The sequence below is a fragment of the Camellia sinensis genome, chromosome 14, assembly GCF_055761805.1.
Source record: "Camellia sinensis isolate YWXY chromosome 14, ASM5576180v1, whole genome shotgun sequence".
NCBI classification, from domain to species: Eukaryota; Viridiplantae; Streptophyta; class Magnoliopsida; order Ericales; family Theaceae; genus Camellia; species Camellia sinensis.
In genome coordinates, this window is record NC_138974.1 from 73691233 (window position 1) to 73719105 (window position 27873).

The 27873-nt window shown below is 32.8% G+C and overlaps 3 long non-coding RNA genes across 4 annotated transcripts; all 3 read left to right on the forward strand.

Annotated features, from left to right (window-relative positions):
• Window positions 1–3840: 3840 nt before the first annotated feature.
• On the forward strand, window positions 3841–7843 carry LOC114303212 (uncharacterized). 2 transcript variants are annotated; one of them, XR_014350635.1, is made up of 4 exons: window positions 3841–4374; window positions 5888–6035; window positions 6106–6789; window positions 7374–7843. It is a non-coding gene; the product is annotated as an uncharacterized LOC114303212 (long non-coding RNA). The 2 variants fall into 2 exon arrangements; XR_014350634.1 differs by having other exon boundaries at window positions 6106–7843.
• A 79-nt stretch (window positions 7844–7922) lies between these two features.
• On the forward strand, window positions 7923–9541 carry LOC145807602 (uncharacterized). The gene is made up of 4 exons (XR_014350852.1): window positions 7923–8455; window positions 8651–8699; window positions 8778–8830; window positions 9117–9541. It is a non-coding gene; the product is annotated as an uncharacterized LOC145807602 (long non-coding RNA).
• Window positions 9542–21733: 12192 nt separating this feature from the next.
• Window positions 21734–27319, forward strand: LOC114271346 (uncharacterized). Its single transcript, XR_003632305.2, has 4 exons — window positions 21734–22119; window positions 22239–22323; window positions 25939–26061; window positions 27036–27319. It is a non-coding gene; the product is annotated as an uncharacterized LOC114271346 (long non-coding RNA).
• The last annotated feature ends 554 nt before the right edge of the window (window positions 27320–27873 follow it).

Here is a 27873-nt window from a genome sequence, read left to right on the forward strand (position 1 = left end):
AGGATGGAACCAAAAGCACTAAACAACATTCAACAATCAACAGTGACAGTAATCTCAGCATTCACATCATTGTACACTGATGTAAATGTTTACATCAGTGTATACTAATGTTAGTTTACCCAGTATAGTACTGTGGATGTTTACATCATCTGTGTTTGCAAAATCAATTACGAAAACATCAAAAGTTATAGGGCAATGTAAATGTTTACATGGGTGATCACATTATGTTATCATTGGCTGAAAATCAAAGGGTGTAACCAACAGTACAAACAACACCCAACAACACAAACAAATATGACATTGATATGACAATGTGAATATTTACATCATATTCCATCACATTGTTGAGTGAAGATTGGGGGTTCTGTGGACATCAACAATCAACAATATCAACAGCGACAGTAATGTGAACATTCACATCGTTATACACTGATGTGAATGTTCACATCAGTGTCTAGTAATGTAAGTTTAGCTAGTAATCAACAATAATGTGAATGTTCACATCATCTATGTTTACAAAATCAATTACAAAAACAACAACAGTTACAGGGCAATGTAAATGTTTATATGGGTGATTACATTATGTTATCATTTGCTAAAAATCATTGGGTGGAACCAACAGCACCAAACAATACCCAACAACACCCAACAACACAAACAAGTATGACATTGATGTGACAATGTGAATATTTACATCATATTTCATCACATTGTTGAGTGAAGTTTGGAGGTTCTGTAGACATCAACAATCAACAATATCAACAGTGACAGTAATGTGAACATTCACATCGTTATACACTGATGTGAATGTTTACATCAGTGTCTAGTAATGTAAGTTTAGCCAGTAATCAACACTAATGTGAATGTTCACATCATCTGTGTTTACAAAATCAATTACAAAAACAACAAAAGTTGTAGGGCAACGTAAATGTTTACATGGGTGATCACATTATGTTATCATTGGCTGAAAATCAAAGGGTGGAACCAACAGCACCAAACAACACCCAACAACACAAACAAGTATGACATTGATGTGACAATGTGAATATTTACATCATATTCCATCACATTGTTGAGTGAAGATTGGAGGTTCTGTGGACATCAACAATCAACAATATCAACAGTGACAATTCACATCAGTGTCTAGTAATGTAAGTTTAGCCAATAATCAACAATAATGTGAATGTTCACGTCATCTGTGTTTAAAAAATCAATTACGAAAACAACAACAGTTACAGGGCAATGTAAATGTTTATATGGGTGATCACATTATGTTATCATTTGCTAAAAATCATTGGGTGGAACCAACAGCACCAAACAACACCCAACAACACAAACAAGTATGACATTGATGTGACAATGTGAATATTTACATCATATTCCATCACATTGTTGAGTGAAGGTTGGAGGTCTGTGGACATCAACAATCAACAATGACAGTAATGTGAACATTTACATCATTATACACTGATGTGAATGTTCACATCAGTATCTACTAATGTAAGTTCACCCAGTAATCAATACTAATAGGAATGTTCAGATCATTATACACTGATGTGAATGTTCACATCAGTGTCTACTAATGTAAGTTTACCCAGTAATCAACACTAATGGAAATTTTCACATCATCTGTGTTTACAAAATCAATTCCGAAAACATCTATGTTTATAAATTCAAATCTGAAAACCAGAAGATGGATGTATACATCGGTGATCACATTATGATTGAAAAGCAGAAGGGGGAATGGTATTGCTTACTTTTGTTCCTCATGGTGGGTGGGTATGGTCACTCTCAATGGATGAAATAAACTCAATCCAACGACGAAGAAGCACCCTCCTTCCGATGTGAACCTTTGCAGCAGTGAGATGAAGAGGAATCTGGGGTCGACAGTGGACGATGACGATGTTGATTGGACGATGTGAATCTAGAGTTACTGGAGGCGATGTGAATCTGGTTTCCTGATTCAGTTTTTGTTTTGGAAATTTTGTAGATTGAATAGTTGGAATGGGAATGGGTTTTGGTAGAATCGATTACACGCGGGAGAGGCGAAGGAGGGGTATTTCGTCCTTTTACAATTAATGGACCTAATGGAATATTCAGAAATAGTTTGGGTTTTATGGAATAAAACAGTTACAAATAGGATTTATCAAAAAAGAGCCCTTGAAAAAAATTTAAATATTTTATTTCAATTTTTTTGTCACATTGCCTTAAAAATAAAGAGAGATAGACGATGAGTGTGAGATAGAAAGAGAGGGAAAAAAAAGATTAGATTGTTAAATCACTTGGTAAACTATGGTAGGATGAATTATAATTACGAATTTCGTAAATATACTTGACCGAAAGTATAATTTTTGTAATTATATATCTATTTGTTATATAATCCTTAGGACAAAACATTAATTACAACAAAATTAAATTAAAATAAAAATTGTGTAACTCAGGCTATGTTTGGAATGTTATCTTTTTGATTAAAAAGTCAAGAAATTAAAAAGTGCTAAAATGTGTTTGGCATGTAAAAAAAATAATTTAAAGTGAGGAAATTTTTGTACCGGTTTGAAAAGACCAAACAACTCTTGTGAGTGGGTGCACAGATGTTTATACCTTTGAAAGGAGAAAACAGAAAATTTAAGTAACAAACAAAAATATGACAATCACTTATTCGCATTTCCCATACAATAAAAAAAATTATTGATGTTGTCGTTTATGCTCCAAAATATCTTATTTAAAACCAAGTAAAAATAACTACTCCATAGAATAGCAGTTAAGATTAAGTGTCGATCCATAGGGACTAAAAATGAAAAATTAATTTAGAAATTTAGGATTTTATAGAGTTGATTTTTGGAGTGAAAATTAAAAATTAAACTATTAATTAAGTGAAATGAGATGAGAAAAATATCTTAGAATTTTGAATTGATCATGTATGAGCAAGAAATAATGTTCTCGTATAATCCTGTTGATCAAGTCTGCGCTCCTCCAAACGTTGTCGCTTTGCTCCCTGAAAACACAAACGTGAGCTAGCCGGTGGGTGTGTGCCGGATACCTCTTCGATGCCTAGGTCAGCAAAATAGACCAATAGACAAAAGCTCTATGTATTCGAGAATCAAAGTTGTGTTACCTCTCCATAGGTGATGTTATGAGCTTTTATAGGTTCCACGTGGCACAATTCTAGTAGGACTCTTATTCCTCCATGTAGAGTCCTCCTAGCACTACAAGAATTTACACATTTGGCGACCACTTTTGCCGACCAAAAAATTTTTGGTCGCAAAAAAATGACATTTGCCGACCAAAATATTAATTAGTCGCGAATGATCAATATTTTTGGCGACCAAAATGAGTTAGTCACAGAAGATCACATTTTGGCAACCAAAAATGAGTTAGTCGCAGAAATTGGTATGCTTTTGGCGACCAACTTCAAATTTGGTCGCGGAAGGTTACATTTTGGCGACCAAAAAAATTTAGTCGCCAAATTTGTACTTTTAGCGACTAATATTTTAGTCGCCATTGATTGAGATTTAGCGACTAAAAAAATTTGTTGCCGAAGGTAGCTTTTTTGCGACTAATATGGTGTTTTGGTCGCCAAAAGTGTTTGGGAGGGAAATTTCAAACAGGGAGGGGGGAAATGAAATTTTTTGGCGACAAAAAAAATATGGTCGCCAAAGTAAAAACGACGTCGTTTTGTACCTGGAAAACAAAAAAAAAAAATTAAAAGAAGGCTCTGATCTCCTCTGTCTCCTACTCTCCCTCTCTTTGTGTTCTCTCTCTCAATCGGCTTGCAATTGCTCAAGAATTGCAGCCAATTCCAGTCCAGATTCCAACATTTCTTCCTCAATCTTATCTTTCTCTCTCTGTCTCTCTCTCCTCAATTCCCTGTCGCAGACCCAACCCCGAACCCCCTATTACTGTCTTCATTTTCTCTCTTCCTCACTCCCTCTCTCCGCCATCCTAATCTTCATCAACAGTGGTGGCCAAACTTCCTATTTCAGCCATAGGGGAGATTTCGAAAAGAGCCACTACAAAAAGGAAGATTTCATTGGACCACCACCGTCTCCAGGGAGATCGGTACTCGGTCGTCGTCAATATTCAAGGAGATCTGAAACAGGTATTTTAATTAGTTAAGTTCTTCGTTTCCCAACCCCCCCTGAATCATATCAATCTCTCTCTCGGCAGATCTTGGTTGCTCACAACCAATTCTTAGCGATTAAGCTTTCCGATCGGTGGTCGAAGCAGCAGCGAACTTCTAACCCCTACATTGTCGAGATTGCTGACTGTGATGATGTTGAAGTTTACATTGAGGCTCTAAGTTTGATGTATTGTAAGGATTTAAGGAAGAAGCTCATGAAGGAAGATGTCACTAGAGTACTTGGAATCTTGAAGGTACTAATAATCATTTGCACATTGTAGAGGAAACTATGAACTTTTGTTGAATTTGTAGATTTATATGTTTGTACCTATTTGTATGTGTATATGAAATGATGTGTATACGTTTGTACCAATTTGCCTACATATATGTCTGTTTTTCTTGCCTTCAAACTATTTGATAAAATGTCTCTTAGGAACTACTTAGTGTAAAACAACTTTTTGGACCCATCCCCTGTTTGGGATAGAGGACAAGGTCAAAGTTAAATAATCCTAATAATACATTTGCTCATTGTGTCATGTCCCTGCTTTGACTCTTGATCTGTTTTGTTTGGTTTACATGATGCTAAAAATTGAATTTGACGTTTTCTCAGCATGCATTCTGGGCTACATACATGCTGCATTGCTTCATGTGTATCATGTCCCTGCCTTGTCTTCTGAACCTTGTTATTTGGTGTACAGGATGTGGATGCCAAATGTTTGAATTAAAGTCCTGTTACTATGCCTTATGGATCATGTGCCACTGCCTCACCACTGTATTATTGTAAATGTATATGAAATTACTTTAGAAAGCTGTCATGTTTTCTTCATCAAGGGGACCTTGGGGAAAACAAAAAAAAAGTCAATGAGATTATTGCCCGTACATCTTCATGTGACATACTGGATGGAGTAGCAATTTTTGTTATGTGTATGATCACTCAAAATTGGAAACATATGCAGCTTTGAGCTTGAATTGTTAGTATTGCAAGTTTGCAACAAAGAAAACCATGTGACTGGACCCATTTTATAATATTTATTTATAGTTGTTTTGAGTGATAGATATTATAGTTATGAGATGCAGTGCCACAAGTTGCAGCAAGTGTTTCATACTTCCATGATTAGATATTTTAGTATGGTTTGTTATGTTAACAAAGGCTCCATATTGTGGCCATTACTTTTCTTTGTATGTGCATGGATTTAATTCTCTCTTTGTGCCACTTCCTCTTAAATTTTCCCCCTTTCTTTTACTTTCAAAGTTTTGTACTTTTCGAACCATTAAAGCAACGTTGCTTGGTTCAATGGTGAAATCCCTGGTCTGGCAATCATGGGAATACAAGTTTGTGTGAGAGTAGCCATTGCATGCAAATAATGCCAAAGGTTATGTTTGTATCTGGTTCACCCCTCCTAACGTCATTGATTAACTGGCCAAAACTAGATTGTCTTTTTTATTTTTTAAACCACCCATTTTTTATTATTACTTGAAACATCTTCCTGTTCAAATTTATACACCTCACATTGAACAGTCAGCTAGCAATACTTAGTTATCTGCAATCTCATCCCAGGATTCTTAATTTGCTGGGAGGGTGATGGATGCTCTCTTAATCCATTGATTGATGGATAAACCCTTCTTAACGTGCTACTTTGATGTATCAACTCACAGATTTGACTGTAGATTTTTCTGTATTACATTGATTCATCTTTTTTTCTTAAATGTGTAACACACAGATTTTACTTTCATGTCCATACAAACTAATTTTGCTATGTCTTTTAGGCATTTGCTTTTAGTTCGACTGTGAAAGCGAAGCGATTGCAATCGCGTGCTTCGGAGAAAGAAGCAGTGGAGGCTTTATGTACCGACGATTGACCGGTCTATCGGAGAACCGGCACCGTATGTTGTGGTGGTGCAGGGTCCTCCCCAGGTAATTATCTATTTTTTAGTAGCTAGTAATGAAGTTATGATAATGGGATTCAATTTTTTTTTTTTTAAAGGTTGGAAAGTCTCTTCTGATAAAGTGTCTTGTGAAGCATTACACCAAGCATAATCTACCAGATGATTGAGGACCCATTACTATTGTGTCAGGTTTAATATGCTCTCCCTAACCAGTTTGGGTTTTTTAAGTACAAACTTCACTGATAAGAGCATCTCCAATCCTTATACTTACTTTTTTTTAATCAAATTTGAGTGAAAATTTGGTTGAAAGCTTGATCTGGTATGGAACACTCTAATCCTTACTCTTTGTTTCTTATGCAAAAAACCTGTTTTTATCGATTTTTTATGAAGAAAAAAAAATCATATTTTTTCAAGAAAATCTCATCAAATTGTTGGAAATTAGTGAAGGATTTGGTTCATTCTTGATTTGGTTAAAATTTTGGCTCTCCCATGATTTGATACAAGTTTGATGAAATGATTGGGGCTCACTTTTAACTCTTTATTCATCAAATGTGAATTTGAGGAAAGAATTAGTGAAGGATTGGAAATGTTCACAGGGTTTCTTGTATTCACCGGTTGAGGTAGAAGTGGTTGGTCAATTTTTTTTCTATTATTTTTGTTTTTTAAGGGAAGCAAAGGCACAATTTGTGGAGTGCCCAAATGATATTAATGGTATGATTGATGCTGCAAAGTTTGCTGATCTAGCTCTGCTTCTCATTGATGGAAGTTACGGTTTTGAAATGGTAAGGTCTTATTGGCATATTACTTTACCACTAAGAAATTTTTTAACCCACTTCTGTATTATTATAAGCAAGTATCAAGTCATATATGATTCTGTTATTTTGGAAATTATTTTATTTTATTTTGTTTTGTTTTTGTGCCTAGGCTTAGAGAGTAGCAAGTGTATTTTTAGCATTCAATGGAAATGCTTTTGTTTGATTGGTAAAATGATGCACTAACCTGCATATTTATAATTTTCTTTCTGGCAATAATAATCAAATTTGATTGGTTGTTAACTACAAAGTTTACGGATTTTTGAAGCTCGTCAAAATCATTGGATGGGTGTTGTGCAATGCCTGTGATCCGTAATTTATCTTATTTTGTTTTTAATTTTATTCCCTCCCCAACTTATCCATTCTTATTTTAACTGTTTCACTCGCAATTTATTCTGAATTTATGGACATTTTTGTTGGTCTGGCTCATCTGATCTAAGTATTATTATTATTATTATTATTATTATTATTATTATTATTATTATTATTATTATTATTATTATTATTATTATTATATAGTAAGTCTGGTGTAATGGGGTATTTTGTTCTTGCAGGAAACTTTTGAGTTCCTTAATATTTTGCAAAATCATGGATTCCCTAAAATAATGGGAGTTCTTACACATATTGATAAGTTCAAGGATGTAAAGAAACTTAAAAAAACAAAACAGCGCCTCAAGCATCGATTATGGACCATGGGAAGTAAGTATTTGACTGCCTCTTGTTCTGAAATCTGCAAGTTCACTTCTATCTTGTAATTAAATAATCAATACCTTAACAGAATACTCATTAGATTTATGATCCATTTTCTGATTGAGCAGGTATGCTAAATGTGAGGTTCACAATCTTGCAAGGTTCATTTCTGTTATGAAATTTCATCCTTTGTCTTGGCGAACTACCCATCACTATGTATTGGTAGATCGTTTTGAAGATGTCACACCTCCAGAAAGAGTGCATATGGATAATAAATGCAATAGAAATGTCACTTTATATGGTTATTTACGTGGATGTAATTTGAAGAAAGGAACTAAGGCACATATATATAATCTAACCTTTTCATTATATTATCACTTTTGTTTATATGAATTTCTAATGATGGAAAAGTTCTTTGGAACAATATTGTTGGTCACTCCTTGAAATGGAAATCTGCTGGACTTGGTTTATGTAGTGCAACATAAGGAAATAGAAAAATGTGTATTCTAGATAACTATCAAATTGGTTTACTTAAAATGGAAATGATTTTTTGGTTTATGTCCAGAAAAATGATTTTTTATCAAATTGGTTTACTTCAAATTGGTTTACTCTCTCAGCCTGTACGTACTCTCATATGCGTGAGACTATAGCTTTTACTGTACAATAATGGCATGTCTCAGAACTCCTTTTTAAACAGACTGATTGGTGGGTATTCTATGCGGAGATGAATAGTTGATCCAATTAACAAGAACCAGATTTTGTTATACCACCAACTTCTTTAGACAAGTAAACATGTTAAATGTAGGAAGCCCGCAGAATTAGCCGGCTCATCTGGTCAGCAACTTGGGGGTGTACTTCAGAGGAAACGAAGCAACGACAATTTATTCCCTCAAAATACTGCTTTGGTTGATGAACAGTCAAGTGATCTGAATCAAAATTCAATTAGGTGACTCCTGTAACTTTTTATACATGTGATTCTGAATCACATGTTTCTAGATACTTTTAATTTTTAAATCACCTATGTTTTCTAAGTTTATTCAGTTTCAATATTTGCATTGGTTTCAGAGTAAGCATTTATGTCATAGATGATGATTGAATTTTGCCTCGGTCATATGTTCTTGTTTTTTTTTTTGTCCATCAGGAATGTGGTTGAAAGAGGGTTTCAAGCTAGTAATCTCTATTTGGCTAAGGTCTGTATATATTGAGATTGTTGCAGAAACACAGTTCAATATGACATTCCAAGACAATCTCATAGTTTTTGCATGCAGGCATGGTTTCATAGTTCTCAACCAATGACAAGAAGTCGGTCCTCTGAATTACGGTAGCATTCTTTTTGTCATTTAATAATGTTGATAAAAATTATATCCATGAGATTTTCAGTTAGTTGCTAGCAGTAGCACTTTGCCAAACAAGTCATACACCGCACGTCGTAGTAAGACATTGGCACTTGGAGGATAGTTATTATTATTTCAATTGTAGGCTGAGCTAAATACTTGCAAAATGAGAAATTTGGGGCTTAATTAATCCAAGTTTGTATGATTTAATTTCTTTACAAAAGAGAAAAAGTCATTTTCTTGGATTCATCCTAGTAAACACTTCCTTTGCAGGAGGAGGTATGTTTCCATGCAGAACTCTCAAACATCACTTGGTGTGGAAGCCATGCATAATGTATCTGGGCACGGTGTCAACAATTTGAGACAGCAATTTGCAAATCCAAATGGATTTGGTGATGTTTCAATGTGTGAAATTCCTAACCACTTTAACACATTTATGTCTCCATCCAATTCAGCTTCATCTACTTTCAATGCCCCTCATACCGATAACATAGACAAAGTTTTCTCTGTTGTGAGCATGCTGAAGGGGACATTAGAACACAAGAAGCTTAGTAACGAGACTGTTGAAGATAGCTCCTTGGAACTTTATGGTGCTCAAGAAGCTTATATTTTTGTATAGATGTATATGAAAAATATTAGGGTAGACTAGTAGTTATATTTTTGGATATACTAGTAGATATATTTTTGGATGAGTGTGTATAGAAAATATTTGGTAGATTACTAGTTATATTTTTTGGTTGATGTACATGGATAAAAATTTAAAACATAACAATGAGTACTTGTTATGTTTTAAATTTTTATGCTAGATGAAATATGTAGTTTGGAATTACTTGTGGATGAAAACTTATAATAGTTGCTGACTTTAATTAAACAGGTTCAGAAATGGTTTATATATGTATTTTGTTGAATGTTCATGATTCAATTTATTTGTTGGTTTGAATGATTTTTGCAAATTACAGATTATATTGAATAAATTGGATGGATTATTATAAATTACAGGTTTATTTTGTTGGATGTTGGCAACCTAAATTTGGTTTTGTTTTTCTAGTTTTGGTGACCAATTGATTAGTCGGGAAAGATAAGTTATACTTTTGCCGACTAAATAAAGTAGTCGGTGTATCACCAAGCACATTTGGCGACTAAATAATTAGTCGTTAAAATTATAAATTTTGGCAACCAAATGATTTGGTCGCGAATAGGTCTATTGCCGACTAAAATTTTAGTTGCGCAAAACATGTTTGGTCACGAAATGTGACAATTGGCGACCAAATTTTTTGGTCGCGGAATGTCACAATTGGCGACCAAAATTTTTTTGTCGTGGAATGTCACAATTGGCGACCAAATTTTTTGGTCGTGGAATGTCACAATTGGCGACCAAATTTTTTGGTCGTTGAATGTGATAATTGGCGACCAAAATTTTTGGTTGCGAAATGTGTTAATTGGCAACTAAGATATTTGGTCGGGAAAATATCACTTTTCGCGATCAAAGTGTTTTAGCGACTAAATGAATTAGTCGCGGTAATGATATATTTAGCGACCAAAAATTTAGTCGGCAAATCCGACTTTTCCCGACCAACCAAAATTTTGGTCGCGAATTACTTTTGCCGACCCTCAATTGGCGACCAAAGTAGCGACCAAAAAAATTGGTCGCGGATAACTTTTGCCGACCAAAAATGGGCTTTTAGCGACCAATTTTTTGGTCGGCAAAAGTGTTAATTCTTGTAGTGTAGGAATCACACTCTTGAAAGATAATGCTTATCCTTTAACACCCCCTCACTGCTTAAACCAAGTGAGATGGTTTTACTTCGGTAGTATGACAAAACGACCGAGCTAACATGGCCATGCTAAACTGGCAACAACGACTGAGATCTAACTAGCTCTGTTCTTCCCTTCAAAGCTTGTACCTCGGATTCACCTGTTGAGATCGAGCTAACCATAGCAAGCTTGGGCCGAATTAATCTAGAGCTAGGTCCTGAGGAAAGCTCAATATATCTCGGCTCAGAATGGTATGACCGAGCTAATTGTTACTACTCTGATCGTGATGACCGAGCTAACTTCAAGGCTCTCTTTAGAGCGAGCTAACTACAAGGTTCTTTTACTCAGCCCTTTCTTACTGCGGCTCACAGAATGGCCCATTACCCAGCTCGGCCCAATTTATTTATAAATTACCCTCTCAGATCACGTAATTGGGAGTTGTTGTATTAATTTGTAGAAAAAAATTTAATTTGGATACTATCATGTATCTTGGCCTAAATAATTTGTAAAAATAATTTTTACATAATAAAATTCAAAAGCATAAACTATCTTCGCTCAGCACGAACTGTCTCCCTAAATTACACTAAACTATTTTGAAGTACGACCCGTCTTACCTAGCATGACTTGTCTAACAATTTTACTACACAAATACTTAAATTCATTTGTATAATGAATATTACATAAAAATATTTATTATACAAACAAATCTTCTAACATTATACAAAGTATTCAAATTAAATCAAAATTACATAATTAAATACTACCCTCCACAATTACTTGATCAAGATCTCATCTCAACCCTAAGACAAAAAAGCTAGTTCACATACTCATAAAACTACCACTCGGTATAATACTTTCACTCTCCCTTTCTTTCTTTATTTCTTTCTTTCTTCTTTCTTCTTTGAGCTCCACCCCTAAGTCTCCAAGCTCGAAATCTTCTTTTATTGGCAGAGTACCTACAAAAGACAAACAATAAAATATAATAATGTATATATCTATACCTATCTATAACATCTATAAAAGAATGAAAGGTGTTGAATCTAACACAAAAGGCCGAAATAATGAATCTCACACAAAACGCCAAAAAAATTGTCCAATTACCCAAAATTGCCTTCCCTTTTTGTAGTTTAATTGTCTACAGTTGAAAAAAGAAAAATGCCCCAACACCATCAATGGTAGAGATTTAAAAGGGGTTGTAAGAGTCTTCAAAAAATAAAAATCTCAATTATTGTTGTTTAATAAGATTGTAATCAAATCAAATCATTAAAATTATTGAATCAATCTGACTCAAATTATTTAAACACAATTCGACTCGATTTGGACTTACATGTTGACATAATTTGTTTCTACAAAAATCATATAACATTATCAAAAAAATTTAACTTATCATCAATTTGAAAAATAATAATAGCATGCCCATCACACAAATTACTCTTATAATATTCAACAATTAAGCAAAAACTTAACATTAAGCAAACATTGTTTAACATTAAAAAAAAACTTAATATTTAGCAAATAAACATACTATGATTTAAATTAATAGTACTAATACGAATCCATAAATTATCTAAAATTGTTATCATGTTATTCATATTTATTTTACATATGAATCTCACACTACAGAAATGTAATCTCCACTACACAACCACCCATCTAGAAAAATCTAGGTTCCGAGACTTATTGTCAAATTCAATATTTGTTGGAATTGATCTTTTAGGTTCAGATAGATCATTATCTTGTAAATTTTTTCTTTTTTGTCAATCATCCCTTCTTTTTTATCCTTTTCCTTTGTGCTCAATAATGACCAAATAAGTGAATCTCTTATAGTGGTGACTATCCAATTTTAGTTTTTTGTCTGGTTTGGTCATTCTTTTTTAATCATTAATTTTATAAAAGTAAATTTCCCTAACTTTTGTTTTTATGAGTACTTCATCATGTATAAGATGATTTCTAATTATAATAATCCCCTAATTTTTCTCATGCAATTTCACTCTCAATGATGTGGAATTAGGGATGCTATGTTGGAAAAATAGTTTTCTAAAGGCTTATTTTGGGCCGACTTTGAGCCCAAAATTGAGTGGGCCTCGAACGTCTTTTGGGGCGGGTCCGAAGAGGTGAACTGTTTCTTGCCGCGTGGCAAGTCACACGGTGAAGATGGTACGTCAAAACCATCTATGAGTGAATGGGAATATGACGTCGTTTTCGGGTTCGTGGAATTGAACATTTAAGTTGGAAATGTGGGTTTCCTTGTGAGGTTTGTCCCACATTGAAACTTGAAGAGAGCTTTTGTGAGTATATAAGCTCTAGACTACAATACTTGGGTTGGGCCCTAAGGGACACCCCAAGTTTGTAGAAGGGAGGAGTTATGGACAAAGTGAACCTTAGCCCAAACCATCACACACGCGTCGCCGTCCGACAGAGCCGGGCGCGAGTGTGGGTCAGTTCTAATATTAATTTATTTGAATTTTTTCCTAAGTTTCTTGCGGGAAAATTAATTTAAATTTTGCACTTTTATAATTTGAATTTGAATTCAAATTTTGTCCAATAATTGTTTCTCCAAGTTCCATTTTTCCCAAACTGTTAAACAGGTTTTAAACTATCCAACAGATTCAAAATTGTCCCAAATAGTTTTCTTCAAATTTTCGGACAGATTCTGTTTTCAAACAGAATTAAATCTGCCCGGCAAATTTGGATAGATCCAAAACAAAGTTTAACAGGTTCAAATGGTTCTAGACAAATTGGATAACTGTTCAGCATTTTTAGACGGTTTTAAAACTGTCAAACAGTTAATAAAATTGCAACAGATCTGTCCATTTGAATTTGGCACCTGTTGACCTCGTTTTGTACCTGTTCGGGCTGTGCCAACAGTCACTAAGTTGCCTATAAATTGATATCCTATTCCAGCAAGTTGGTAACCACGAAATGATCCCAAAATCAGTCTGTAAAGTCCATTTTCCTTGCTGTCCAGATTATATCTGTTTGCATTTGTTTTATTCTTCATATTAGATTTAGAATAAATATTTAAGAGAGTATAAGAACACAAGGTTCTAGCTCGCTGTACAAATTTGTGTGGAGTGCTACTACAAGTTTGTGAAGATTATTGTATCTTGGGAGATAGACGCCACTCAACCGTAAGCACTATAGCGGGGCGAATCTGTCTTAAGGACAGAGCGTCACACACTCGACTTGGTCTTTGAATTTTCTTTTCATTTGGTTCAATAAATAAATTCGGTACGTTATTTATTTATTTGTTTGAATTTATTTCAATTTATTTTATTCACACAGAAGATTGTTCCAACAATCTTAAGACAGACAGAATTTTTCGTTTGTTTCCGTTTCTCTTTCTTCTTTTAAGAAAATTATTTTCTGTGGATTTACAAAATAATATTCTGGTTGGAAAAACAAATAATGATTATATACTATTTGACAAATAGTAGTAATATACTGTCTATTTTCTTTGACAACTAGTAGTACGATACTGATGTCATTAACAATTCAGAATATATTTTTGTAGAATTTTTTCAGAAATTAATTTTGGGTTTTAGAAATTATTTTCTGAGTTTTAATTACTTAAAATTCTGTTTTAGTATTTTAATTATTGATGTGTTACATAAATTAATTTTCTGTGTGGAATTAATTTGGTTAAATTAAATTTTATTTTATGTCCAAATTAATTGAAAAATAAAAGTTGTTTTCTTATTTCTTTTATTTTACAGAATTTAATTTCATGTGTGGAATTAATTTGGTTGAAAATTTTTATTTTATTTCCAAATTAATTGAAAAATAAAAGTTACATTCTTATTTCTTTTATTTTTACAGAATTTAATTCTGTGAATTTGGATTAGTTTTCTGTGTGGAATTAATTTGGTTAAATAAAATTTTATTTTATTTTATTTCCAAATTAATTGAAAATAAAAGTTACATTTTGTTTTGTTTATTTTATTTTAACAAAATTTATTTCTGTAGTTTTGGTTTAATTTGTTTAAATAAAATTTTATTTTATTTTCAAATTAATTGGAAATAAAAGTTACAATTCTTGTTTCTTTTATTTTTACAGAATTTAAAATTCTCTGTTTTTTGGTTTAAATTTTCTGTGTAGTATAAAATTCTAATTCTAATTTTATTTTATAATTTAGAATTTATGGCTACTAAAACTGGTCAAACTAATGTTCAAACCAGTACTGGCATAGTGATTGCCATTATGCCAACCTCTCCTTATGTTGGGACTGTGCCAGTGAATCATGGTGGAAAACCAGAGAAGTTCTTAGAAACTGTTTTTAAAAGATAGCAGAAGAGAATGCTATCTAAAGGAGGGGAAACTAAGAAATACAAGTTTAATGGCATGTGTTACATTTGTAACAAAGAGGGACTTCGGGTCAAAGATCGCCGTTACAAATGTAAAGGCAAAGGAAGATCAAGTAAGAAGGTTGCTAAAGCCAAAATGACCAAAATGGATAAAATTTCCAATGGTGTAGATGTCATAAATCTTTCTGCGGTGGTTTCCGAGGCAAATCTTGTCGGAAATCCTAAAGAATGGTGGGTGGACACTGGTGCTACTCGCCATATCTGTGTTGACAAAAAGATGTTCACATCTTATTCTATAGTGGACAATGGTGAACAACTTTTATGGGCAACTCCTCAACTTCCAAAGTTGAAGAACAAGGAAAGATTGTACTCAAGATGACATCTGGAAAGGAACTCACTCTCAACAATGTGCTGCATGTACCGGACATTCGTAAGAATCTTGTTTCCGGATCTTTGTTGAGTAAGAATGGGTTTAGGCTAGTATTTGAGAGTGATAAATTTTTACTTACTAAGAATGGGATGTATGTAGGAAAAGGTTACATGCCTGATGGCCTTTTCAAGTTAAATGTAATGATTGTTGTACCCTCAGTTATTAATAATACTACATCTTCTTCTTATTTGCTTCAGTCTTCAAATTTATGGCATGGTAGACTAGAACATGTTAATTATGAATCTTTGCGTAGATTAATTAATATGGAATGTTTACCTAAATTTGCAATTGATTCAAATCATAAATGTGAAATTTGTGTTGAGGCAAAATTATCTAAAACTCCGTTTCATTCAATTGAAAGAAGTACGGAACCACTTGAATTAATTCATAGTGACATTTGTGATTTTAAATCAATTCAAACTAGAGGTGAGAAAAAGTATTTTATCACTTTTATAGATTACTATATTAGATATAGTTATGTTCATTTAATTCGAACCAAGGATGAAGCTTTGAAAACTTTCATTCAATATAAGAATGAAGTTGAAAATCAACTTGGTAAGAAAATCAAGAAACTTAGAAGTGATAGAGGTGGTGAATCTGAATCACCTTTTGGTGAATTTTGTAAAGAACATGAAATAATTCATCAAACCACCGCTCCTTACTCACCTCAGCAAAATGGAATTGTTAAAAGGAAAAATAGGACTTTGAAAGAAATGATGAATGCCATGTTAATAAGTTCTGGATTACCTCAGAACTTGTGGGGGGAAGCAATACTTTCTGCAAATTATATTTTAAATAAAGTATCCCGAAAGAAAGTGAATCAAACACCTTATGAATTGTGGCATGGAAGAGTACCATCCTACAAATACTTAAAAGTGTGGGGATGTTTGGCTAAAATGGCTATTCCTAGTCTTAAAAAGACTAAGATAGGTCCTAAGACCATTGATTGCATTTTCATTGGTTATGTTAAGAATAGTAGTGCATATCAATTTTTGATTCATAAATCAGAACATACCGAAATGCATGTAAATACTATTATTGAGTCTCGGAATGCACATTCTTTGAACATGTATTTCCAAATAAGACTGAACAAGGGACTAGTAGTAATAAAAGATCTTATGATGTTATTACTAGTCAGGATCAAGAACATGATCAAGAGCAAGAGTTAGATCAAAATGAGAAAGAGCAACCTAGGCGTAGTAAACGTGCTAGAACATCAAAATCTTTCGGTCTAGATTTTCTAACATATATGGTAGAAAATGAGCCTTTAACTTTTAAAGAGGCCATGTCCAGTCCTGAGGCTCCTTTATGGAAAGAAGCTGGCAATAGTGAAGTTGAATCAATCTTGCAAAATCACACTTGGGAATTGGTGGATTTGCCACCAGGTTGTAAACCTCTTGGATACAAATGGATTTTCAAAAGAAAATTGAAAGCAGGTGGAACAATTGACAAATACAAAGCAAGACTTGTGGTCAAAGGATTTAGACAAAAAAAAAAGGTCTTGATTACTTTGACACATACTCACCAGTTACTAGAATAACATCCATTAGAATGCTAATTGTCATTGCATCTCTATACAATCTAGAAATTCATCAAATGGATGTGAAAAACGCTTTCTTAAATGGTGAGTTAAATGAAGAAATTTACATGGAACAACCAGAAGGTTTTTCTGTTTCAAGGAAAGAAAAGAAAGTGTGTAAATTGGTTAAATCATTATATGGTTTAAAACAGGCGCCAAAGCAATGACATGAGAAATTTGACAAGGCAATGATGTCAAATGGATTTAAAATTAATGAATGTGACAAATGTGTTTATATTAAAAATACAGACAAAGGTTATGCCATTGTATGTCTTTATGTAGATGATATGCTCATCATAGGTAGTAATAATGATATGATTAAAACTACTAAGAAAATGTTGAATAAACATTTTGACATGAAAGACATGGGCATTGCTGATGTAATTCTTGGTATGAAAATTACCAAAACATCAAAAGGTTATGCTTTGTCACAATCTCATTATATTGAGAAAATACTTGACAAATTCAGCAAAGATGATGATCATCTTGCTAGAACACCTGTAGATGTTAATTTATATCTTTCTAAAAATGTACAGGAAAGTATTTCTCAATTAGAGTATGCCCAAATTATTGGAAGCTTAATGTACTTGATGAACTGTACTCGCCCGGATATAGCTTATGCAGTAAGTAAATTAAATAGATATACGAGTAATCCAGGAGTAGAACACTGGAAAGCAATTATAAGAGTTCTAAGATATCTCTGATTCACTCGTAACATTGGGCTAAATTATACCAGATATCCAGCAGTACTTGAAGGATACTGTGATACAAATTGGATATCGGATACTAGAGACTCGAAGTCCACCAGTGGGTATGTCTTTACTCTTGGTAGGGCGGCTGTATCTTGGAAATCTTCCAAACAGACTTGTATTGCTAGGTCTACTATGGAATCTGAATTCATAGCTTTGGACAAAGCAGGGGAAGAGACAGAATGGCTTCGCCATTTCCTTGAAGATATTCCAATTTGGCCAAAACCAGTGTCTGCTATATGCATACATTGTGATAGTCAATTAGCTATAGGTAGAGCACATAGTCATATGTATAACGGTAAGTCACGACACATTCGTCGTCGACATAACATCGTAAGACAACTACTCTCTAATGGAATTATTTCCGTAGAATATGTTAAGTCTAAAGACAACATAGCGGATCCACTAACCAAAGGGTTAGCAAGAGAGTTAGTTGAGAATTCATCGAGGGGAATGAGACTTAAGCCTATTAAATAAGAGTTACCACAATGGCAACCCAACCTAGTTGACTGCAGATCCCAAGATCTAGGTTCAAAGGGTCAACCGAGTTGTGAATAACTCAGAAGGATCATTGGAGAGTCTAACTCCTACCCATTTCTTTGATGAAATAGTGATGTCTGCAGTGTTTGAGGTTAAGTAAAATTTTAATGATTCTTATAACTAGGTAAACCTAGTGGAGTATGGCATGATACTCTTCATAAGAATCACCTATGTGAGTGTGAACTGGGCTGGTTCTATGAGATTTGTGAAGGGCTACAATTCTCTAGAGCACTCATGAGAGACCAGGTTGTTCAGGACCAAAATGAACACAATAGTGAGAACTAAACTATGTCTGGGAATATACTGTGTGAGTTCTATTGTCTTGGTTTACACAAACGGCTGAACAGTTGAAGACATCATATTCACTGGTTAGCTAGTAAATCCGATAGTGTCTCACAAGTGAAGGTTCAAAGCCAAAAGCTACCTATCCTTTGTAGAATATTACCAATTTCTGTACTTTCTGTATTTAGATCATGTTGTTACATTTTCTCTCCGTCAAATTCCAATCATGTGGGGGATTGTTAGAAAAAAATGGTTTAATATGGGCATATTTTTTAGCCCAAAATTGAGTGGGCCCTGAACGTGTTTTGGGGTGGGTCCAAAGAGGTGAAGTGTTCCTTGCCGCGTGGCAAGTGACACAGTAAAGACGGAACGTCAAAACCATTTATGAGTGAATGGAAAGTCAACGTCGTTTTCGAGTCTAACACTAATTTTTTAGATAAAATTCATTTGAATTTTTTCAATAAAAATTATTGTGGGAATTTAATTTAATTCTAAATTTATTTTTTGGTTTCCTTAAGTGGTTTCCTAAAAATGATTAAACTATTCAAATAGTTATATATATATATATATATATATATATATATATATTCAAATAGTTTAATATATATATATTTCAATAGTTTAAAAAAAAAAATTAAATTAAGTTCCATCAGGTTGACTTGGTCCACTACGGTTCACTTTTCAAAGTTTGAATAATTGGTGTTGGTTGTGCAACGGTCCAGAATTGTTTGTATTATAACAGGTTGCAGTTTTGTTCAAAATTTGGACTAAACCTATTCATAATTTTGCCACATCTGTTCGGCTATCTTTGCACCTATTCGAACAAATTTTTGGTCACCTTTCGTGCCTATATATAGATCAATTTTCCAGCAGTTCGAGGGATGAAAAATTTGAAGTCTGCATTTTTGTTTTTGCTGTCCAGATTTTATTCTAGTACATTTATTCTTCATTCTAGTTTTAGGAATAAATATTAAGAGAATATAGAACACAAGGTTTGGTTCGCCGTACAAATTTGTTTGGTGTGCTACTACAAGTTTGTGAAGATCATTGTATCCTGGGAGATAGACGCCACTCAACCGTAAGCATCGTAGCGGGGTGAATCTGTCTTAAGAACAGAGTGTCACACACTCGACTTGGCCTTTAAATTTTTAATTCAGTTCGATAAATAAATACGGTACGTTATTTATTTCTTTGTTTGGCTTTATTTCAATTTATTTTATTTACACAAAAGATTGTTCCAACATGCTAAATATAAGAGAGAGAAGGGTGTGAAATCGCTTCACATGGAGGGTGGGCCATGTCATGGAGGGTGGAATTAGGAGGGCAAAATTAGGGAGATGTAACACCACACATCCAATTATTTCATATTTTAGTCAATACCATCAATTTTTTTGAGTATTTTATTAATACAAGAGGTACGTGTCATTTTTTTTTTAATTTGAAAAACTCAATATTATGTATATTTTTTGAAAAATTCAAAAATATTTAGTAGATTAAGTGATTATTCCCGTAAAAAAATTTTTTCACCATCTTTATAAAAGAAATTATATTCAATCTCCATTGCACCGTTTCTTGCACACTATTTGAAGAAAAGTTTAGATAAATACATACAGATGCTAGAAAAAGAGATTGCAACTCACAATCCATGATGTGGTGGAAGTTGCTGTTTTTCATTGTGATTGTCAAAAAAATTGTAGAATTCATCAATAACATCATTAAAAAAATTTGATTAATTGGAGATTGATAATTATATAATTGAGTATTAATTATGTGAAAAAAACGTCTATTATCAAATTTATACTGATTAGTTAATTTTCAAAAAATAAATATCATCTGATCATGTGATTATGAATGCTCACTTAATTTAATTTTTTTTATTAATGATATACTCAACAAGTCTTACAAGATTAACTATTTACATCACAATTAAACTTCCCAAACAGAGCTCTTATTAACCTTTTACTGTAACAGTTATGTGGCTGTTTCTCGCTTGCTCTATTTGGGAGTGTCTAATGTGTCTTCCCATAGTCCCTCCAAGTAGTTGACATAAGACACTACTGTTGGCTTAACCAACCAAAAGCCAACATGTGTTTGTACCATATGCTACCATTATTCGAACCACCGTTTCATAGAAGAATAACGGATGCAACATTTTTTAGAAGCTACAAATCCACTTCTCACTCAACAAAAAGAATTTTGGGTAAGCATTTGCCTTGCTAAAAATTTTAAATTGCTTTCCCTTTGATCTTATGTATTCTAATTTGAATGGGAAGCTAATGTATTTTGTTTTCTTTCGTTTTTGCAGTGTTTAACTCTTCTTGCTTTTGATAAATCATGAATATAGTGTGCCAGCTATGTGATAAAATTATCCAAAGAACACATTTACTATTTCCGAACAAGGCAAAGTAAGTTATTGTAGAAAACCTCTAATGCTATGTGTGCTTTAATAAATATTTATTCCTTAGCTTTGGTACGAAATAACAGTCATCTGTGTATGCTTTCATAAATATTCATTCCTTAGCTTTGCTACGAAATAACATTCATTGATAATAATAAATGATAATTTTATGTAGAATATATGTAGATTTATTTAGGGAGTAGTAATAGTAAAGTAAACTTGAGAATAGAATGATCATTTTATTTCAATTGTATTTTATTGAACCAAAAACTACTTAGGAGTTGGATCCTACTAAATTTTTATTCCTTAAGATATTTTTTTCACTTTTCCCTTATGATAATATTTTCTGATTAGTTTTGTTCGCTTCATTTTTTCAAACATGCGTTCATCCAATATTTGATTGCATATTTCATGTTTGATGAAAGCTATGTGATTTTTCTTCATTTTCATACTTGTTTTTTAATTGAAAATAAAAATGGTCCATATACTATGATTTTTCAAACTACAAATGAATATTATTATTACTGTTGAACATATTAGGATATTCTCTAATTGAATTTTAAAGAGTTAAATTATTAGATGATATTTTTAAAAAAATTGTCCTAATATGACATTTTTAGTCATGTGACATCGTTTACTTATATTTTTAGAAACTAAATTTTAAAAGAAGATATATAAATAAATGAAATAAGAATACTAATAGTTGCTATATATATAAACTTGATTAATTGGCAGATTCAATGCTTTCAGCACCTTAATATTTAGAAAAATATCAACAACTATATAACTAAGAATGCAACTGTGTGTTTTCACATATGAAGCTAACTTAAAAAAATAAATAACAATGCGACCCTCACGCGCTACCCGCGTGGGAGTCCAACTAGTTATATAAAAGAACGCAAGTAAACATGTGAATTGAATCTAACACTATGTTATTGATCTAATGTTGAGTCTTTCAACAATACTCCTATGTAGCAGCTTACATCCCTGAAATTGTCCACTAACTAATAGACAATTGCAATCCCACCTCTGTTGCCCACATCTCTATCTCTATTCAAATAGGCAGATGATGTGTTTGCTTATGGGTCAATCCCTCCCAACAAACACAATACAAACTTTCTTGTCACAAATCTTTTTCCTACTCTAAGCACAAATCTTTTGGGTCAATCCCTCTTTCAACAATTGTTACAGAGTTTCAATTGAGAGAAAAGCATTTTGCTTTCTCTTTCTCCCTTCTGGTATGTACCTCATTTGTTCATTTTTCTAAATTAAGTTTCATTCCCTTAATTTCTTAATCCATGTTTGCATCAATAAATGGAATATACGTTGTGGTTAAATTTTTTTGTTTCCTCTCTAGTTGAGACGCAACAATCACATTCTTTAGTAATGTTTTGGAGAGAGTGATTCTCAATTCATTGACCCAATTGATCGAAGCATGCCAGGTATTCACGAAAATTCCTATAAGAACGTTCCTTGTGTTTCTTCTTTTCCCCCTCTGCTTGTTTACTTTGTTTTTGGTGGAACTTGTTTACTACCTTATTTCGAACATGCCTTGATGAAATGCTATATTACTTTTGGACCTTTTATTGATGTATTTGTGAGGTAATCATCATGCACTCTTATCTTCAAAGTTCTAAATATATGTATTGCTGATGAAAAGAAAACAAAAAAATGATTTCTCACTTATAAAAAGAGCCTATTTGGAGTGAGGTTGTTAATTTGGTTTAGGCTTGCTTTGAGTGTTTCCTAGATATTTGGACATCTTAGCTGCTCAATTGTTTGGTATTAGATACAAAAGCTAGAAAACCAAATTTGGGAGTTTTTTTTTGTTTTTTGTGTTTGTGTGTGTGTGTGTGTCAATTTCATCAACTTTATTGACATACGAGAGAGAATCAACCCCAAGTAAAATAAGCCCATCTACTCTTTTCATGTATTGTAATCATACTTGCAGTTATATTCTTCTATCTCTGGTATTCTCCACATGCTTGAAAAATACACAATTTTCATTTTTTAATTTTTGGTACAAGGTACGGAAAAAAATTGTAAATGAGTCGAGTGCAAATTTTTTGAAGAAAAAAATGGAAAAATATAGGCTCACATTAGCTAGTGTGGATAGAATCCCATTAAAACTAGATCATTTACTTTTTTTAGTGACTCTTTGTTGGGACAAAACTAAAAAACAGAATAGAACCAATATGCTTATAATTGGGGTTTGGAGACTTCCAATTGGTATTTTGATTGAATCTCGAAAGGCCTCCGTCACTTCTTCACTGTTCCCACCTTAGGAACACTCATTCCTATCGACGAGAAAGGAAAAGAGGCACTCACTAAGGTTACAATTTCTTAAGGAAGGGGTCTAACCTGCATGTGGTGTTCTATGATTCACCTCCAAATAATGAGTATGTAGTTCGATCCTTTTTATTTTTCTCTTCATAGTAAATTGATGGGGGGATGCGGAGCAATAGGTCAAATTACTATATACTGCAATCTACTTTATCTTTTTTCATTTGAATTCCGTACACTTGTCATTAGTTTGACAAATAATCTTTAGTTCCTTCTTTCTGCTTCTAAGCTTTTGTTAATAATTATACTTTTTGTTGAACACGTGTGTCTTGGTTATGTGTGTTATTTTGTAGTTTGTTATAATTTTTAAATTTATAATTTGTTCATATTATAGAGCCATAAAATAGATACAAGAGCAAACTCCAAAAAGTGATGATTCATCTGTGAGGCCCCTTGAAAATTTTACTCTCTTAAAAGTCCCTTACTTTTAAATTATTTCCTTGAAGTCCCTCAGTTTCTTAATTAATTGCAATTTTAATCCTAGGATCAAAATATATGCGCCAACTGAAAACTCGCAAACCTTAATCGATTTCAGTAACTGAGGAATCATTTCTAATATCCTAATATTGATTAATTGACTCCCTAAATATGGAATTACCACTTGAAACCCCTAGCACGTTTGTCGGTTGATCGCCTTTTTAGTCAAAACAAGAAATCCAAATCGAATTAGATTCTCTAACCCTAATTTAGTTTAATTCTACACTAAAATAAATGTTTCAATTCATAAATTAAACTCAAAGCCCTCACATTTTTATTAATTCACTTAGTGACCCAAACAAGTACTATTGTATATACATATACACTTGTACCTTTAAACTTATTTTATACACCATATTTTGAAAATTTCAACAATTGTACACAAGAAAAAAATAAAATAATTCTCTCAAATCAACCACATGGCTAGCCACCCTAGGGAAGTTGAATATATACAACTTTTTGAAACCATATCCATGAATTCAAGGAAAAATGTTGGCTAGTACCCCCAAAACATGGAACCATGCCTCCACCCTAAGTCCAATCCCAACCAAAGCCTAACTAGATCATGATTAATTGTATAATTAAGGCCTCTAATCATTCACCATCTCATTAGATTCCAAGTAAATCCAAAATGTCCAATCCATTTCCAACCAATGGGCACTGTAGACCGTTTGCACCAATTTTATTATAAAAACCACCCCTGCCTTAGAATTTTACATACAAGAACACATACACAAACACGTCATTCAGCTAAGAGGAAGAGAAGGGAAAAGGGTGAGCTTTGTGGAAGAAAGGAAAGAAAGAGAAGGTCTTGTTAGCTAACCAACCAAGCATCAAGTAAGCCACACATCACAATCTCTCTTTCTATTTCCTTTTTCAAATACATGTTATTAGAGTCTTGAAATCATATTTTTAGATGTGTTGCAATGGTGTTCATATATTCAAAGTTGATGAATTGAGTTTTGATCCTTCTTCCATTCATATTTCCTCTTAATAGATGCAAAACTATATATTTTCTTCCCATATCTCACATTTTTTTAAAGGCATACCACCACTATAAAAATATGAGTTATTGATACATTATTTAGTATGTTTTCATCACAAAAGAAGTAGAAAATTTCTCTTAGTTGGCCTCTTTTTTTGCTAATCTTCTTATTTTGAGTATTGTGCATGAAAAATCTGTTTTACAGCTAACTTTCGAAAATTCTAGAAAAATGTAGAAAAATATTATGGACCTCGGTTTTATGTCAACATCTTACTTTGAGGAGTCATATTTCAAGGAAAACTGGTTTCATTGAAAAAGAGTGAGCGGTTTGTAAGAAAATCCGATTCTCGTAACGGTCGACAAATCTGGACAGCATTGGAGTGTTTCTTAAATAACTAAAAATCTAGATAAGCTATTCCATTTCCAAAACATGTTTTGAAAACTAGATTAAATTCTCTATGAACCATAGGAAGGTCGAGTTCGGAAAAAATATGAAATAGCCCTTTTGATTTTAATTTTTAAGTAGTATTGAATCTAGAAATTCTGTTTAGCATTGGTATTTTATGCTCTTGTGTTCATGAACATACTTATTAATATATGATCATGTCTTGGTATGATATAACATATATCATGGGTGTATACCTTTTATTTTAGTTTTTCGATGATGCTTACACTTGTGCAAATTTATTCTTGTTACTTGCTTGTACTAACCGACTTAAAACATTAATCTCAATGGAAAACTTAATGGGGTTTCGATCACATGAGTACTGTTATGAGATAAAGTTATGTTCAAATTGAATTGATTAGCGGGACTTGTTCCCCTTGAAAGTAAAGTCTTGCGCAAGTGGTTGTTTCGGAACCCTTGAACGAAGCGGTTGTTTTCGGATCCTAGGTATTTGGTGTAAGGAGGAATTTGGGCAAGGGCTATTATTACTGTCTCTTTTGAGACCTTGTGGTTGGCGCTACGCGGTAGATAACCGTTGGTAGGCATCCGAGATAAGTTGTGCGACAAAGCAGCAAAAGAGGGGGTATACCGAATAATCCGCGTCTGATTCTTATGTTTGGGAGGACAAAGTCTCTTTGGGGGATTCTTAGTTTACTAACAACTAACCTTGTAATCTTTGTCATTTTCTTGAATATCATGTTTCTTTCTCCATTGTTGTAATTGCAATTGTGTATGGAATTGGGAAAAAAGGACGGGATGTGTGTGTGCGTTTACGGGGCATTCAAAGCTTATGGTGTTTCATGCCAGGTATCGAGGAAACATACAAGGCCGATGAAGAGCCAGAGACATTTGAAGACTTATGTTTGCTTTAGAGAAAATTAGAAGCCATTTTGCTTGTGAATCTGTTCGTACTTTTTTTGGAATGTAATGGTAATGGAACTCATTTTGAAATTTGAGTTTTGAAACACTGTAATTATTATTTGCTTATATATCTTTGTAATCCTATAACTATCTCCGTGTTACTTATGAGACCTTGCATTAGTACCTCTTAAGATCTGTCAAAAAAATAGCTTGCTATCTAAGGTGGTTGGACTTAGAAGGGAGGCTATATTGGCTCCTCCTATCTTCTTGCAATCTTACCTGCTATTGACCAAATGACTCTTTAGTGAAGTTATCCTAACCTTAGAGTAGAAACTAGGACATCACATCATCAAACACACATTAATCTGATAATTAAATAATTTTTTCCCCTCAAAAGTTGGGATTGATATCTTTATGTAATTTTGTGCAATTAAAAAGTACAATAAAATTTGGAGTGTTTGGGTTTGGAGTGATTGGGCTATCCATACAATTTTGGTTGGGTATAGAGCATGGTATTTCGAAGGACTGCTTGGTCTTTAGCTAATATTTCTTATGACTCGACAATGCTTTTGACTTGTAGCCGGACAAAAAATGTTTTTCTTTGGTAGTTGTATTATTGTTTATTACACATTTTTTGTCACATTGTCGTGAAGTAATTCAAACGCATCAAGACTTACTATTATTGCTTGATAATAGTTTAGCATGTCTCCTGTGTGCACCATTATTCAAAATGTGATTGATTATATTGTTACTGTTCAGGTCCCACAAAACTGCTATTTTTTCACAAAAGTTGTCTGATTTGTTGTCTATATTATTAATCTGTTTGTGTCGCTTCCAACCAGAAAAAAGAAGAAATTGAAGATTTGTTTTGAAAAATTCTTCTCTATGTTAAAAGTGCATAGCAATTTATTACATAGTTTGTGGTGATTTGTTTTGGACATTTGAAGAATTCTAGACTGTAATAGTCCGAGGAATTTTTTTGTACTAATTTACTAGCTTACTGAATGAGTACACCTTTCTAATTTGAGATCTTCTTGATACAGGGAATTCATGACCACTGGAGCATAACCATACGAGTATCCTTTGACAAAGTAAGAGAAGGAAAAGAAAAACAAGAGAAAATAATCCTTCCAATTAACCAATCCACTGAGTATTTTTTTTATTTTTTTTTTTAAGGACAAGGATTGATTTGTTTCCTGGTTCACAATTTCGTTAAATGTGAGATTGTGGTTATGATTATTCAGTAGAAAAGAAGGACTATTGTGTATTTTGTGTTGAAAATTTCTTTTTTTAAAAAATAGTTTGCTTGGTTCCATTTTTCTAAAAACACTTTTCAGAAAATTTTACTTCTTTATTTTCTGTATTTTTTTTGTTTTTATTGAAATTTTTTAATATTTTAAGCAATTTTATTACTTTTTAGACACACCTAACATAAATACACTTAAAAAGTAAAAAATTTGTAAAAAAAATCTTTTAAAAATTCACTAAATATCAAAAATAAAAACAAAAAAAAATACAAGAATTCAGTATATTTTTTGTATTTTTACTTATTTATTAATAAAAAAATTTGACAAATTTTTTACTTTTCAGATACATCTAAGTAAGGTGCATCTAAAAAAAGTAAAAAAACATGTTTAAAATTTTAAAAATATTCACTAAAAACAAAAAAAATAAAAATTAAAAAACTCAATTTTTAAAAAATTTAATCTAAAAAATTCAAACCAAACACAGTTATTACAATTGTGCTTGCCTTTATTATTTCTACTATCAATAATAATGCGACCCCACGCGCATAGCATGTAGGGATCCAATTAGTATATATAAAGAGAGATAGATTGATAGGGGTGGTGAAGTTTTTCTCCCCCATTTATTATTTTGTTT